A 16,085-nucleotide genomic window follows, 5' to 3' on the forward strand; every position below is an offset into this window, starting at 1 on the left:
CTTCTTCAATTTTGGACAGTCACTTTTGTAGTGCCCTGATTCTTTGCACTCAAAGCAAGTGACTTCCTTGATTGATGACTTCTTCTGACCTGAGGATTCAGACTTTCCTCTTGCCTTTCCAGAGCCTTTGAACTTGCTCTGCCTGTGCTTCCAGATGCGGTTGAGTCTCTTGGAGATCAGAGTCAGCTCATCTTCATCAGAGTCTTCTGATGCTTCTTCAGATTCTTCTTCTTCAGCTTGGAGAGCCTTTGACTTCTCAACTTTAGCCTTTTCAGATTTGGATTTCAAGGCTATGGACTTTTTCCTTATATCTTGCATCTCTGAGCGCTTCAGCTCATGGCATTTCAAAATGCTGATGAGTTCTTCTAAACTCATATTCTCAACATCTCTCGTGAGCTCTATTGAAGTCACCAAAGGCATCCAACTTTCAGGAAGACACCTGATGACCCTTATGACATGATCTTTTGTTGTGTAGCTCTTGTTGAGAGGTCGTATGCCAGCTACAAGCAGTTGAAATCTGGAGAACATTTCTTCAATGGACTCATTTGGCTCCATGATGAAGGATTCATACTTTTGGATCAAAGACAATGCCTTTGATTCTTTGACTTTCTTGTTTCCTTCATGAGACATCTTCAGAGAATCAAAAATGCCTTTAGCAAACTCACGATCTGTAATCTTCTGGTACTCCTCATAGGAAATAGCACTTAGAAGAATTGCTCTTGCTTTGTGATGTTGTGAGTACAGCTTCTTTTGATCTGCAGTCATCTCTGACCTTGGGATCTTCTTGCCATCTGCATCAACTGGACGCTCATAGCCATCCACAATAATATCCCAGAGATCTGCATCGAAACCCAGAAAGAAACTTTCCAGTCTATCTTTCCAATATTCGAACCTTTGACCATCGAACATAGGAGGCTTTGCGTTGTAACCATCTCTTTGAGTTTCACTGGTGGTGGCAGCCATTGTTTTTCACACCGGCCCGGATCACTGAACACTGTTAGGTGTGGTAATCAGAACTTGCGCTCTGATACCAATTGAAGGTATGAAAAACGGTAGAAAGGGGGGGTTTGAATAACGTTTTCAGTACAAAACTACCACCTTAAAGATTTAGACAAATCTTTCGAGAACTTAAGTGCTAAAGATAAGAGATAGAAGAGCACACAAGGATTTTATCCTGGTTCACTTGATAAATCCCTCAAGCTACTCCAGTCCACCCGTTAAGGTGATTTCTTCCTTCTTAGAATGAAGGCAATCCACTAATCAGGTAAGAGTTACAACTGCACTTGAAACCTACAAGTGACTAACAATTACACTGACTTAGCTCACACTAAGATTCACTCTCTTAGTCTTCTCTAGGATCCGATCAACCTTGATCTCCTAAAGGAACTACCACTAAGATTCACTCTCTTAGTCTTCTTAAGGATACTGACCTACCCGGTCCCTTAAGGAAAATTAAACAACTGTTTGAGGTTGGTGTTTACAAGGGTTTGCTTCTAAATAAGCTGAGTGTAAACTAAATAAATTACAAGATGAAAGAAAGCTTAGAATATTTTTGAATATGTCTTGCGCGTGTGTATTGCTTCTTGCTATTTTTCTGGCCGCTTCTTTCAATCTTCAGCCTCTATATATACTCCAAGGATTAGGGTTGAGCGTTGCATGGGAAATGCTACCGTTGGAGGGCAGTTCTGGAAAATCCAGCTTCTGCTGTGGCTGAGAACGTTAGGTAGGTCGTCAGGAAGGTACACTTGCTTTTGTACTTGGATAGCGACTTGACCTTTTAACCTAGGAGACTTCTGATCAGGGGAATACTTCATATTGGAACTTGTGAAGCCGGTTGATCAGAGTCAGAGGGAAAGCACAGATCCTCTGACCATTGTATCTTCTGATTCTGAACTCAGAGGGAAGAACATGGCCTTCAGAGTTTCTTGCTTCTGGACTTCAGAGTTTCCACTATTCAGCTTCTGGATCTTCAGAGTCTTCTGCACCATCAGAACATCTGAACCTTCAGTGTTTCTTGGTTATCAGAACTTCTGGATCTTCAGAGCTTCTAGCGACTAAGTCCACATCAGAGTTTGTATGGCTTCAGAACTTCTGAAGCTTTTCCACTGTTCATACTGAACATGGTGAATGCGAAAGCGTTGCTTGGGTTACCCTTTATACACAGTGCTTCTGATTTGTGCGAGATTGAGTTGAGGTCAGAGCCTGTAAATAGCACACTCAGAAAAACACGTTAGAGTACCACAATTGTTCATATCAAAAGGTTAACTTGTAATCATCAAAACATAGAGTTGTACTACTAGATCAAAACTTGATCTTACAAACTCAATCTCACACAAATCAGAAGCACTGTGTATAAAGGGTAACCCAAGCAACGCTTTCGCATTCACCATGTTCAGTATGAACAGTGGAAAAGCTTCAGAAGTTCTGAAGCTATACAAACTCTGATGTGGACTCAGTCGCTAGAAGCTCTGAAGATCCAGAAGTTCTGATAACCAAGAAACACTGAAGGTTCAGATGTTCTGATGGTGTAGAAGACTCTGAAGATCCAGAAGCTGAATAGTGGAAACTCTGAAGTCCAGAAGCAAGAAACTCTGAAGGCCATGTTCTTCCCTCTGAGTTCAGAATCAGAAGATACAATGGTCAGAGGATCTGTGCTTTCCCTCTGACTCTGATCAACCGGCTTCACAAGTTCCAATACGAAGCATTCCTCTGATCAGAAGTCTCCTAGGTTAAAAGGTCAAGTCGCTATCCAAGTACAAAAGCAAGTGTACCTTCCTGATGACCTACCTAACGTTCTCAGCCACAGCAGAAGCTGGATTTTCCAGAACTGCCCTCCAACGGTAGCATTTCCCATGCAACGCTCAACCCTAATCCTTGGAGTATATATAGAGGCTGAAGATTGAAAGAAGCGGCTAGAAGAAGCAACACATACGCGCAAGACATATCAAAAATATTCTAAGCTTTCTTTCATCTGAAATTCATTGAGTTTACTATTAGCTTTTTAGAAGCAAATCTCTTGTAAACATTTCTTTGATAAACAGTTTGTTTAGTTCCTTTAGGAGATCAAGGTTGATCGGATCCTAGAGAAGACTAAGAGAGTGAATCTTAGTGTGAGCTAAGTCAGTGTAATTGTTAGTCACTTGTAGGTTTCAAGTGCAGTTGTAACTCTTACCTGATTAGTGGATTGCCTTCATTCTAAGAAGGAAGAAATCACCTTAACGGGTGGACTGGAGTAGCTTGAGTGATTTATCAAGTGAACCAGGATAAAATCCTTGTGTGTTTCTCTATCTCTTATCTTTAGCACTTAAGTTATCGAAAGATTTGTCAAAATCTTTAAGGTGGAAGTTTTGTACTGAAAACGTTATTCAAACCCCCCCTTTCTACCGTTTTTCATACCTTCACATGTGTTTGTAAAAACGTTTAATTTTGGTCCCTCAGTCAAAAAAACCGCCACTAATCGTCATTTTTTGGCTAAGAGACCAAAATCAAACACTTTTACAAACACAGGTATGACCCTTAACCCAATAAATAATATAATTGAAGGTTTTGGAGAAGAAAATGAGGCGAATAGAGAAAGTTAAAGAGATAAATTTGAAATATCAGGAAAAATAAAAACAACATAAAATTTATGAAAACAATTAAGAGACAAATTGTATTTTTGGTACAAGAAAAAAAAACAAACATAAAACACCCGAAACTACTAAGCACGAGAAAAACTAGTCCCTATATCATCCGCCAAGAGATGAAGAGTAAGATCCGTCAAAGGGTCGTGAAAGTAAAGCCAACATCTTGACGAGCCCTAACCTTGGCCAAAAAATCACGCATTGCTTTCTTGCAGAGAATGGGCAACCCGAACCTCCCACTGTCTGTCAAGCAGGTCCCTAATATTAGCAATGAGGACTGCACACACATGAAAGCCCGGAGGTGGAGTTTCGATCAAAGACACAACAAAAAAGGAATATGAGTATTAAATGACCCTTATGTTTCCCCGATCTCAAGCCTCGTGCAAGCCATGGAAAATAGCACTAAGCTTCATATGAAGAATATCATCCTCTGCACCAGCTCCCATAAAGCCAAAATACCACTCCTTAATACTCCCTCCGTTCCTATTTAACTGTTCAAGAAGAGAAGAAACACACATATTAAGGAGTGCAATTAATTTTGTTACTTTTCATAAAAGATTTGATTTCCTATTTCACCCTTTAAAATATATATTATCTTTCCTCATTTATTGTTCCTGCAAGGACATTTCTCGGAAAAACATCATTTAATGCTCTCTTGAAACTCTAAGTGGACAGATGTATAGGAACAAATTTTTTTATTCAAAGTGGACAATTAAAACGGAACGGAGGGAGTATTGTTGCGAAGGCAACCGCCAATGTATAGAGAAGGATAGTTGGACTTTTTAAACATCTAATCCTAGAAATTAATCATTGAGCACTATGTATCAAGAAAGATTTTAAACAAACCAGAATCATAAAAAACTCGTTTCTCATGTATGGAGTACTCTCTTAGGCTCTAATTCTTTTTCTACTTTTTTTGGTTCTCTCTAACCGAAAAGTATCCACAAAACCTACAAAGTAACCTCCGTCGCGGCATCGACGAAACTCATAGCAGCGTCCACTCCTTCAATGTCACCATTTTTAAGGTTCAGGAGCTTTCCCTTTCTTTCTCACTCTCACTCTCGGTTTCATTCTTCCTTTCACAATGTTGATGATGCTGTCCCCTTTCTTTCTCACTCTCACTCTCACTCTCACTCTCACTCTCGCTTTCATTCTTCCTTTCACAATCCTGGTGATGCCGTCTCACACTTCAATCGCTTACTCCAAATGCAACCTACCCCACCCATTTTCGAATTCGGTAAGATTTTAACTTCCCTCGTTAAGAAGAAGCATTACTCCACCGCTATATCGCTTTCTCGCCAAATGGAGTTTACTGGAATCAAGCCAAGCCTTGTTACTATGAACATCTTTCTCAAGAGAGGTTATCAGCCTGATACCATCACCTTCAATACTCTCATCAAAGGTCTCTGTCTTCACGGCAAGGTCCCCAAAGCACTGCAATTTCATGATGACGTGCTAGCTCAGGGATTTCGGTTGAACCAAGTCAGTTATGGAACCTTGATCAATGGCCTATGTAAAATGGGTGAAACAAGAGCTGCTTTGGAGTTGCTTAGGCGGATTCAAGGGCGAGGGATTAAACCTGATGTGGTAATGTACAACATCATCATTGATAGCCTGTGTAAAGATAAACTTGTAAGTCATGCTTGCAATTTATATTCTGAAATGATTGTCAAGGGAATTCCTCCTAATGTAGTCACGTTAAGTGCTTTAATATATGGCTTTTGCATTGTTGGTCAATTGAAACAAGCAATTTCTTTGTTAGATGAAATGACAACAAAAAACATCGACCCAAATGTTTATACTTTTAGTATATTGGTTGATGCTTTATGCAAGGAAGGAAAGGTGAGAGAAGCTAAGAACATGTTAGCTGTGATGATGAAGCAGGGTGTGAAACCTAATGTTGTTACTTATAATTCTTTGATGGATGGGTATTGCTTAGTTAATGAAGTGAACAAAGCCCAAGCTGTATTCAACACCATGACCCAAATGGGAGTGTTTCCTGATGTTCTGAGCTACAGTATCATGATTAACGGATTATGTAAGATGAAAATGGTGAATGAAGCCTTGAATCTCCTTGCAGAAATGGATTGCAAAATGATTATTCCTGATATAGTGACTTACAATTCTCTTATTGATGGTTTATGAAAATCGGGGAGAGTCTCTCATGCTTGGTATTAGAGATAATTAGTTCAGGGTTATTTTTGTAATATTCTATATTTTATATTTTATGTTTTACTTATCTAGCCTTGCCTATGTGGCGGCTACACTTAAGTGACAATCTAGGGTTTACTTGCTTGCTGTGCAAGCACTTGCTGTCCTAGGTCTCTATATATAGAGAGCCTCCCTATTGTATCTTTTCACGTGAAAATAATATAAGTTATTCTACGTTTTTCAACATGGTATCCAGAGCCTAAAGACTGCGCACATGGCGGCAGTCAACCAAACCCCTCCTTCGTCGCCACCGCCGTCGCCAAAACGGCAGCCAACTGGTGCGACAACCACTGCCATTCCTCTCTCTATTTCCGCTCCATCTCCGTTGGGGAAATATCCTCTCTCCATCGCTGAGAAACTCACTGATTCCAATTTTCTTCTTTGGAAGCAACAAGTAGAACCAGTTGTCACCTCTCATCGGCTGCAGCGATTTCTCGTTGATCCAAAAATTCCAGACAAATATCTGAATGATATTGATCAAGCCCTTGATCAATTTTCCCCTGCGTATCTCGCGTGGGAGCAGCAAGATGCCTATCTTCTCACATGGCTCCAATCTACACTCTCTCGTGACGTACTTACTCAGATGATAGGTTGCAAATACTCTCATCAACTGTGGCAGCGTTTGCACAGTGGATTCTTCACACGCACAGAAGCAAAATCACGTCATTGCGAATAGAACTTCGCAATTTGAGTCTTGGCTCAAAGAGTGTGAGTGATTATCTTCAGCAGATCAAGTCAATTGCAGATTCTCTGAGTGCTATTGGAGATCCAGTGTCTTACAAAGAGCATGTTGATATAGTGCTAGAAGGACTTCCTAGTGAATATGAGACTCTTATCAGCCTTTGCTCCATGAATAGTAAGTTTCAGTCCTTGTCAATTCAAGAGATAGGTGCTCTCTTATTGGCCCAAGAAGCACGGATTGAAAAGAATAAACGCAGTGCTGCAACGGAGTTCACCGTCAATACAGCAACTGCTGGAAAACAGGTCCCACAGACCCTACCTACTAAAACAAATGCTGCTAATCACCAACACCCTCAATCTGTTCCACAAAATCAGTGGCAGGAAGGAAACTATGCTGGTGACAGAGGAAACAATGGAGGTAGAGGTCGTGGAGGTGGAGGTAGAGGTCGTGGTCGAAATTCTGTACAGTGCCAAGTCTGCATTAAAATAGGGCACACTACAGCAGTATGCTATCACCGGTTCAATCAAAATTTTGTTGCATCACCACCTCCCCAGAATTATCAAAACTTCTATGGTGGTCCCAACCCACATACTTATGGAAACAGTGGAGCACCAACACATAATTCACCCATTTCAGCCACTAATATTGTCCAACCTCCTGGTGCACCAAGTCTGAATTTTTTGGCCTCTCCTGCATATCAGCAGTTTCTCAACCCTTGTTTATCACAGAATTATGCATCAATGGCTTCTCCGCAGTTTCAGCAGTTCCCTGGTTATGCACAGAACTTCCAGACAATACCTTTGCTTGCTCCTTCTCCCCTTCAGAATGTTCAGGGAGGAAACAAAGCACCTCCTCTTCTCCCTACTCCACCTCAGTTTCAGGGATGTGCTGCATCCTCTTCAGTTCCAGCACAAAGCTTCTTGGCAGCAGGGGCAACATCCCTGCAACCAGGTAACATTGTTCAGAATTATCAACGACCACCAGCTCCTACAGAGTGGTATCCTGACTCCGAAGCAACTCATCATGTCACACCAACTGAGCAGAATATTCACCATGGACAACCCGTTGAAGGACCAGATCATGTCTTTATAGGCAACGGACAAGGTTTGAGTATTTCCTCTCATGGATCTTCTTGGTTTAAATCTCCTTTTGATTCTAGTCTTACACTTGTTCTTAAAAATCTACTGCATGTTCCCATGATAACCAAAAATCTTCTAAGTGTCAGTAAGTTTTGTAAAGACAACAAAGTCTTCTTTGAGTTTCATGAAACTTTTTGTGTTGTTAAATCTCAGGGTTCTAAGGCTGTGTTGCTGTATGGCTCAGTTGGTCCTGACGGTCTCTATCACTTTCCATCACTTTTGGATGCCAAGTCTCCTCCTCAAAGTCTTCCACATCCAGTGTCTTTGAATAATGTTTTTCCTTCCTGTAATTCAGTTTCTTTCAATACTTGGCACTCTAGGCTAGGCCATCCGAGTATCAATGTAATGAAGCAAATTTTGCAAGCATGTAATATTGCTATGCCTAATAAAACTGATCTTGATTTTTGTCCAGCTTGTGTTATTGGCAAGTCTCATAAGTTACATTCACCTTCTTCTACAACTGTTTACTCTAAACCTTTAGAATTAATCTTCACTGACCTGTGGGGGCCGGCTCCTTTTCTTTCTTCTGGTGGCTTTCGATACTATGTTTCCTTTGTTGATGCTTATAGTCGTTTCACTTGGATTTATTTGCTAAAAGCCAAATCTGAAACCCTCACAGTCTTTCAGCAGTTTAAGAAACAGGTTGAGTTGTTGTTTGGAACCCCTATTCTTTCAGTCCAATCTGATTGGGGAGGAGAATTTCGCCCTCTTTCTACGTTTCTCACTGACAATGGCATCAGGCATAGGGTTGCTTGTCCACATACTCACCACCAAAATGGTGTGGTTGAGAGGAAGCATAGACACATCGTGGAGTTAGGTTTGACTTTACTCTCTCATGCTTCACTTCCCTATAAGTTTTGGGATCAAGCCTTTCTCACTTCAGTATATCTCATAAATAGACTACCAACAGCCTCAATTGATTTTCAGGTTCCCTATACTAAGTTGTATAAGGTTCAACCAGATTACAAATCCTTGCATGTTTTTGGTTGTTCATGCTTCCCTCACTTGAGACCTTACAATAAGCATAAACTTGAATTCCGGTCTCAAGAATGTGTATTTCTTGGCTATTCCACTATGCACAAAGGTTACAAATGCTTAACTGCAGAGGGTAAAATCATTATCTCTAAGGATGTTGTCTTTCATGAAACCAGTTTTCCTTATCCAAAACTTTTTCCCTCTAGTCCACCCCAAACAGATTCAGAGTCAAGCTTTATACCAGCTACTATTCCTCTTGTTCCACAAGTTGAGCAACCACAGGTCACTATTGACTCACCTCTCACTACTCCACATTCTGTTGAGAGTCCTTTAGCTCACCACACTTCAGAGTCAACTTCCCAAAATCAGAATCCCTCTTCTTTACCGCATTCATCATCAATCATTCATCATGAAAATCAGTCTACTTCTTCTCCTCACCATTCACATGGTGAGCCTTCTCCTGAGTCCTTGTCACATTCTACCTCATCCTCCACTTCCTCTTCTGCATTGGCAGAACAAAGTTCTTATCATGGCCCTAACACTCATTCCATGCAGACTAGATCTAAAAGTGGAATTTTTAAACCAAGATTGAATCCAACCTTGTTACTAACCATGGTTGAACCAACCTCTGTTAAGCAAGCTTTGCAGGATGCAGGTTGGAAGTCCGCTATGCAAGAAGAAATTGATGCTCTTCATGCAAATGGCACGTGGACACTGGTTCCGTTGCCTCTGAACAGAGAACCCATAGGCTGCAAATGGGTTTTTAGGGTCAAACAATGCCCTGATGGCTCAGTACAGAAACTCAAGGCAAGACTGGTTGCAAAGGGGTTTCATCAGCAGTTTGGCTTTGATTACAAGGAGACTTTCTCCCCTGTTGTGAAACCAGTCACCATTAGGGTGATGTTGACTCTGGCTGTTACCAATCACTGGTGTATTCAACAACTTGATATCAATAATGCTTTCCTTAATGGCATTCTGGAAGAGGAAGTGTATATGACACAACCTCCAGGATTTGAAGCTAGTGATAGAACCTTGGTTTGTCGCCTGAATAAAGCTCTTTATGGCCTTAAGCAGGCCCCACGGGCTTGGTACGAGAGGTTAAGATCAGCCTTCTTGCAGTTTGGTTTTGTCTCTAGCAAGTGTGATCCTTCGCTGTTTGTCTACACTACTTCTACCGCCACCATGTATGCATTGGTATATGTAGATGATATTATAGTTACTGGTCCCTCAGAATCTTTGGTCAAATTGTTTGTGTCCAAGTTAAAAGCAGTTTTTGCTTTGAAAGATCTTGGGCAACTTCACTACTTTTTGGGTATTGAGGTGAAGCACTTGGCAGATCACTCAATTCTTTTGTCTCAAAGAAAATATATAAGGGACTTACTTGAAAAGACCAAGATGGAGGATTGTCGACCTATTTCTTCTCCTATGGTGACTGGTTTGAGGCTTATTAGAGAAGGTAGTACTCCCTTTCAAGATCCTACTCTCTATCGGTCCACTGTAGGCGCCCTACAATATGTCACTATCACGAGACCAGAACTGAGTTTTTCTATTAATAAAGTCTGCCAGTTCATGGCACAGCCTCAAGAGAGTCACTGGCTGGCAGTGAAGCGCATTTTGAGGTATCTCAAAGGGACACAACATTGTGGTTTGATTCTGAAGCCTGCTCCATGCAGCATTCCATTGTCCTTAATTGGTTATTGTGACGCAGACTGAGCTACTGATCCAAATGATCGCAGGTCTACTTCAGGAGCTTGTATCTTCCTTGGTCCCAATCTAATTACTTGGTGGTCAAGGAAGCAAACTGTTGTTGCTCGCAGCAGTTGTGAGGCTGAATACAGGAGTTTAGCACATGCTACAGCAGATATGCTATGGATTCAGTCTCTTCTACAAGAGCTTAAAGTTGCAACTACTGTCCCTACTGTGCTGTGTGACAATTTAAGTACAGTCATGCTTGCACATAACCCGGTTCAGCACTCTCGGACTAAACATATGGAGTTGGATTTGTTCTTTGTTCGTGAGAAGGTCCTAGCAAACCAGCTGTTAGTAAAACATATTTCTGCACCAGACCAGCTTGCTGATGTTCTCACCAAACCCCTCAGCTCCACTTTGTTCAAGGATTTGAGAGACAAACTGACTGTGACAGATCTGCACAGTTCAGTTTGTGGGGGGAGTATTAGAGATAATTAGTTCAGGGTTATTTTTGTAATATTCTATATTTTATATTTTATGTTTTACTTATCTAGCCTTGCCTATGTGGCGGCTACACTTAAGTGACAATCTAGGGTTTACTTGCTTGCTGTGCAAGCACTTGCTGTCCTAGGTCTCTATATATAGAGAGCCTCCCTATTGTATCTTTTCACGTGAAAATAATATAAGTTATTCTACGTTTTTCAACACTTGGAAGCTTCTTGATGAGATGCATGTTAGAGGTCAACCAGCCAATATAATCACCTACAGTTCTTTATTGGACGCTTTATGCAAAAGCCAACATGTTGACCAAGCCATTGCACTAATCAAGAAAATTAAAGACCAGGGTATTCAGCCCGATGTGTGGACGTACAATATACTTCTGGGTGGACTGTGCAAAGGTGGAAGATTGAAGGATGCACAAGAGATTTTTCAGGATCTTTTGAGAAAAGGCTATCATATAGATGTCCATACATATACCTGTTGGTAAATCCGCAAGTGTACGGAATCCACCCGGTTTTAATTATCGAACCACAGGGATTGTGAGTGACTAAATTCAGTTTAAGTCTTGAGTATGAAGGTTTGCTTTATTGAAATAGAGATATGTCGATGTAGTAAAGATTAAATAAACAAAAACTCAGAAAAGAACATGCTTTGGGTTCTTGTTCAACTAGTCAATTTAAGTACATCATCCTATGCACATGTTCTCATGGATCTCTCCTTGATGATATAGCCTATGTACTTACTAGTTGATTCCTCACAAAAGCAATTCTCTCATACTAAAAGCTAAGCCCAATTCCTTGTGTACTTAGTCATTTATATGAGGTTTTAGATCATGCAATTTCAGGCCATCAAACCCCAACCCTTTCTCTATTCCTAGTAGCAAGTATAGAAGGGGTAATCCCAAATCGGTTCCCTAATCTATAACAAACTTCCGTTCTGATTATAGAAAAGCATAAAGCAAGCATGCATACAAGCTTAGATTGAAATTCAGAAAATGGGATTCAAGGGAAGAAGAAGAACATGTGGGAAAGAACTTAAGATTATAACTTAAACATGAAAAGTATTACATGAAAACCAAAGCATAAGAAGAGAGATTAGCGAAGCATGGCAAGAGCCATGCTTGGCTAAGAACCTTGAACACAAGCTTGGAAGCCTTCTCTCACTCTCCTAGATGATCCTCTACCTCTGAGTTTATGTAGAAATGAAAGTAGTATCAAAGATTACAAAGGAAAATGACTAAAATCCTATTTATAGGCAAAATAAGCGAGGCTGGGCTGTTCTGGGCGCTCAGGCGCCAATTCAGAGCGCCTGAGCGCCAATTCCATCTTGAAAACATGCTCTTTGGAGCTAATTGGCGCCTACCCAGCACCTGCCAACGCCTAGGCGCTCCAGCTCGCTTGAAAAGGACTTTTTGGCTTCTGAAACTCCTCTTTTCAATCCTCTTTAAGTTCTCCATCAATTCCATGCTTCTTGGTCTTCTTTCTCCTTCAGTTTCTGCTCTCCAAACCTAACCAACAAGTCAAGGAAGATTCTAGAAGCTCCAAGAGCTCATTAGCACAAGAGGTCCTTCATAAAACAAAAGAAAATCATGCAAGTCCTAAACTTAACTTAAAATGCAAGAAAGCTCCCTATAAAACTACAAAATTACCAAAACAAAACAAAGACTCAAGAAAAGATAAAAATGCATGAGAATGCATGAAACACTACATGAGACACAAGAAAAATACTCAAAACCTACCAGTAAAAACCCTAAAAACATCATATAAACCAGGGTCATCAATACCATTATGATCAATGGGCTTTGTAAAGAAGGTTTGTTTGATGAAGCGTTGGCCTTACTGTCAAAAATGGAAAATGAGGGTTGTATTCCTAATGCTATAACTTTTGAAATAATTATTCATTCACTCTTTGAAAAAGGTGAGAATGACAAGGCTGAGAAACTTCTTCGTGAAATGATTGCTAGAGACCTATTGTAAGAGTAAAACTGGGTAAGATACTTTCTAGTTACACATTTTTTATTTTGATGACAATCATCAAATCTATTTTATTGTCTTTCATTTTATAGATACACACAAACAGGATCATGGACTACACAATGGGCTCACTAGCACCTTAGTTTTTATTTTAAGTCATGTGGTGTTAGATTCGTTTTGATATTGTAACAATAACAATGGCTTATTTGCCTTTTTGAGTCTTCACATGAGTATCCATTTTGAAGGGGGAGCTTTATTGCGATGGTAGGAGTTGCTGCGGTTTCTGATTATGGAGGCCAAATGTTCAAGTAGAATAAACCAATTGCAGATGCAAGGTATGGAGGCTGCTTACAATAGATGCACATTGGGTACCATCATTCTCTAGACCTAGGTGTTGCGGGATCTTTTATTCTGTATCAGAGTTTTCATTAATCTTAAGTAATAGATTCAAAATATTTGTACTTTTAACTTCATGTGACCCTGTTTCCTACACATTTATTGTTTTGAATTTTCAGCAGCTGTGCTATGATGATAGATGCCTTATATTCCCTTCATAAGTGAAATGGGAAGCTTATAAACACCTGCTGAGTTGTTCCAACTTTTTTAATTGTCCTCTAAAAAGGGGCCTTTGAACGTTTGACTGGTTCATGGCATTAGAGTTTCCCACACGTGGAAGTTGTAATGGGTTTTGTGATTTATTATATTTACGGAATTTGAGCATACAACTGGAATGATATAAAAATTGTGTATTGAAAGTATTATCAGGCTTGTCAGGCAAACTGGTGTTTAGGCATTTAATCTATAAGTTGGTCATGACTTGTGAATGGATTGTTATATTATCACTATTTGCAACATAACTTATGACAGAGAACAGCTTATCTTCAGCTTCCTCAGAGACATCAGCAGTCTGAGTCTGCTCTTTTTGTTGCTTTCTTTCACTCCTGCACTTCTATAATGTAATAAATACCGAGAACAAGTGTTATGAAAGAAATGGAGAAAAAAGAAGGAGGTTATGCAGCCAAGGCCTCATAAATGCAATGATATCTGTTGCTGAATATATTCAAGAGTTCTGCAGCAATGCACTAAAATTAATTTTGCTACTGAGCAAAGTTGGTTTTACAATTTTACAATCAAAAGTCAAAACTACTCACAAGTTGCATTTACCAATTGCATACCAAGAAAATCAGATTTTAATTGTAGTTACACAAGCTAAGCTAATCTTTTTGACCTTTAGAAAAGTCTCAAACTTTAGCAGTCTGCAACATAGAGAATGTCATAAATATCATAACATCGGATTGCAAATAGGAACTGATTATCTTTTCCCTCCTAATATTGTTAAACATTATTTACTTGCAGAGACATAATGATCCGGTACTCAAACTGGGGATAATTCTGTTTGAATTTCTCTGTGAAGCATTAGGCCTCAATGCCAGCTACCTTAAGGACTTGTGCAACAAGAGTTTTCTTAATTTTCCTGAGCCAGAACTTCCCTGAGCTCATTCTGACAGTAGCTTCCATGGAAACCAGTGGGTTGATGTCAAACGCATTCCTGGTGCTTTTGTCTTTAAACTGGGTGACATGATGCAAGTAAGTTCATCCATTTTCTGGTAGAGTTGATACATTTCATAAGAGAAGCTTTTGAGCTCCTGAGAAGACAAACATAAAATGAACAACCAGTATTCAAATTATGATGCTACACTTGACATTCAAAAATATGTCTTGTACGTAAGATAATTTTACTCAAAATTGTGGCTCTCAACTGCAACATCTGCTTGACGGCTGATAGGGCACTGTGTTAACAGTGAGCGTGAACAGTGCCTGCAGTAGAAGTTGCAGCCAGCAGTAGCAGTTAGAGGTTGTTTTTATTTAAATTGGGACAGTTATTATTTGCTAGTTGTGTGCTTGTAACTGTCTAGGGGTGGTTATTAAATAGGGGTTGTGTTTGTTTATTTGTTTCATTCAGAAGTTGTGGGTTATGGTGGGAGAGGTCTGGACTCTCGAATTCCAGAACTAGGAGAGGCTGGCTCTCGAAAACCAGTGCTTGTACAATTATTCTATAATATAATTCTATTCCTATCAACGGCTTGCTGGTATTTCTTATTTTTCATGTGAAGTTCCAACCAAACATAAATGTTATCTAACTTTACCCATTTTATGTTTTATAGAAATTTGTTTTGTGGATTATAACCAGGCCTAGAACAAGGAACTACTTATTGCTGGAAAAAATAAGTTGTTTGTAATGTTATTGCTCGAAAGTATTTGCAGCTTTTATAATAGGGATAGATAGCATTTTCTATGTAACTTAATGTGTCAACAAAATTTTACAGCTAATCACAACCAGTATGTTTCTCTGCATTAACCACAGAGTTCCGGCTCGAAAATCTGGTCCACTATTTTCAGTTGCTTGCTTTTTCCGGCAACATCTTCCACCTGAGAATTCAAACTATATGGACCTATAAAGGAGTTGGTGACTCAAGAGAGGACCATTGAAAAATAGATACTGCAAGGCTATTTGGAAATGTCTGGTTCATTCTAAAGTGGTGGCTCTAGCGTGGAGGATTGCTCATAGGAGACTACCGATTGCGGACAACTAGATAAAAAGAGGTGTGGCACTTGGTCAAAACAGGGAGGGCCATTGCTACTTCTGCAAACGACATATGGAGGATGCGGCTCATGTGTTCTTTGGTTGTGTTTTTTCCTATATAGCGTCTGGATGGTATGCTATTCTTGGCTGGGGGTGAAAACTGTGCTCCCTTCGGAATGTAGCTCTCATTTCTTGCATCGTGAGTCTTGGGGGAGAAATAAAAGTCAGCGAGCGATTTGGAGTGTTATTTGGTTTGCTGGAATTTGGAGCATTTGGCTTCATAGAAATGCTGTGGTCTTTAAGGGGGAGCAGGTGAATGCAGAATCTGTTATGGACATGATTAAATTGAGGTCTTGGGTTTGACTTAAATGAAATCCTTGGTAAAGAGGTTTAACTGCTCATTTTATGATTGGGAAAAAGAACCATGGATTGGGTTATCTAATACATGATGGGAGCATGAAAAAGGCATGGTATTTACTGCTATAACTTGCTGTATTGTCTGCTATGGCATGTTCTGTGAGACAAAGTGATGCAGTTATTAAAGCTGAACTACTGGAGGTGACTTATTGCTTTGAGGATTGACTAGATTTATATTAATATGGCAGGTCCCTTATGAGCTTTAATCATATTTTGTGCCTCATGGTGGATCTTTGAATCTACTTGTACAAGATATATATGTTTTTGATAGAGTATGCTTTCTTATTGGGT

At 39.9% G+C, this 16,085-nt stretch overlaps 1 long non-coding RNA gene and 1 pseudogene across 1 annotated transcript; both read left to right on the top strand.

Annotated features, from left to right (window-relative positions):
- The first annotated feature begins 4,631 nt into the window (after positions 1-4,631).
- On the top strand, positions 4,632-12,796 carry LOC130736627 (pentatricopeptide repeat-containing protein At1g12300, mitochondrial-like; annotated as a pseudogene).
- A 145-nt stretch (positions 12,797-12,941) lies between these two features.
- LOC130738329 (uncharacterized) lies at positions 12,942-15,959 on the top strand. Its single transcript, XR_009019335.1, has 3 exons — positions 12,942-13,128; positions 14,150-14,380; positions 15,159-15,959. It is a non-coding gene; the product is annotated as an uncharacterized LOC130738329 (long non-coding RNA).
- The last annotated feature ends 126 nt before the right edge of the window (positions 15,960-16,085 follow it).

The sequence above is a fragment of the Lotus japonicus genome, chromosome 2 (assembly GCF_012489685.1).
Source record: "Lotus japonicus ecotype B-129 chromosome 2, LjGifu_v1.2".
NCBI classification, from domain to species: Eukaryota; Viridiplantae; Streptophyta; class Magnoliopsida; order Fabales; family Fabaceae; genus Lotus; species Lotus japonicus.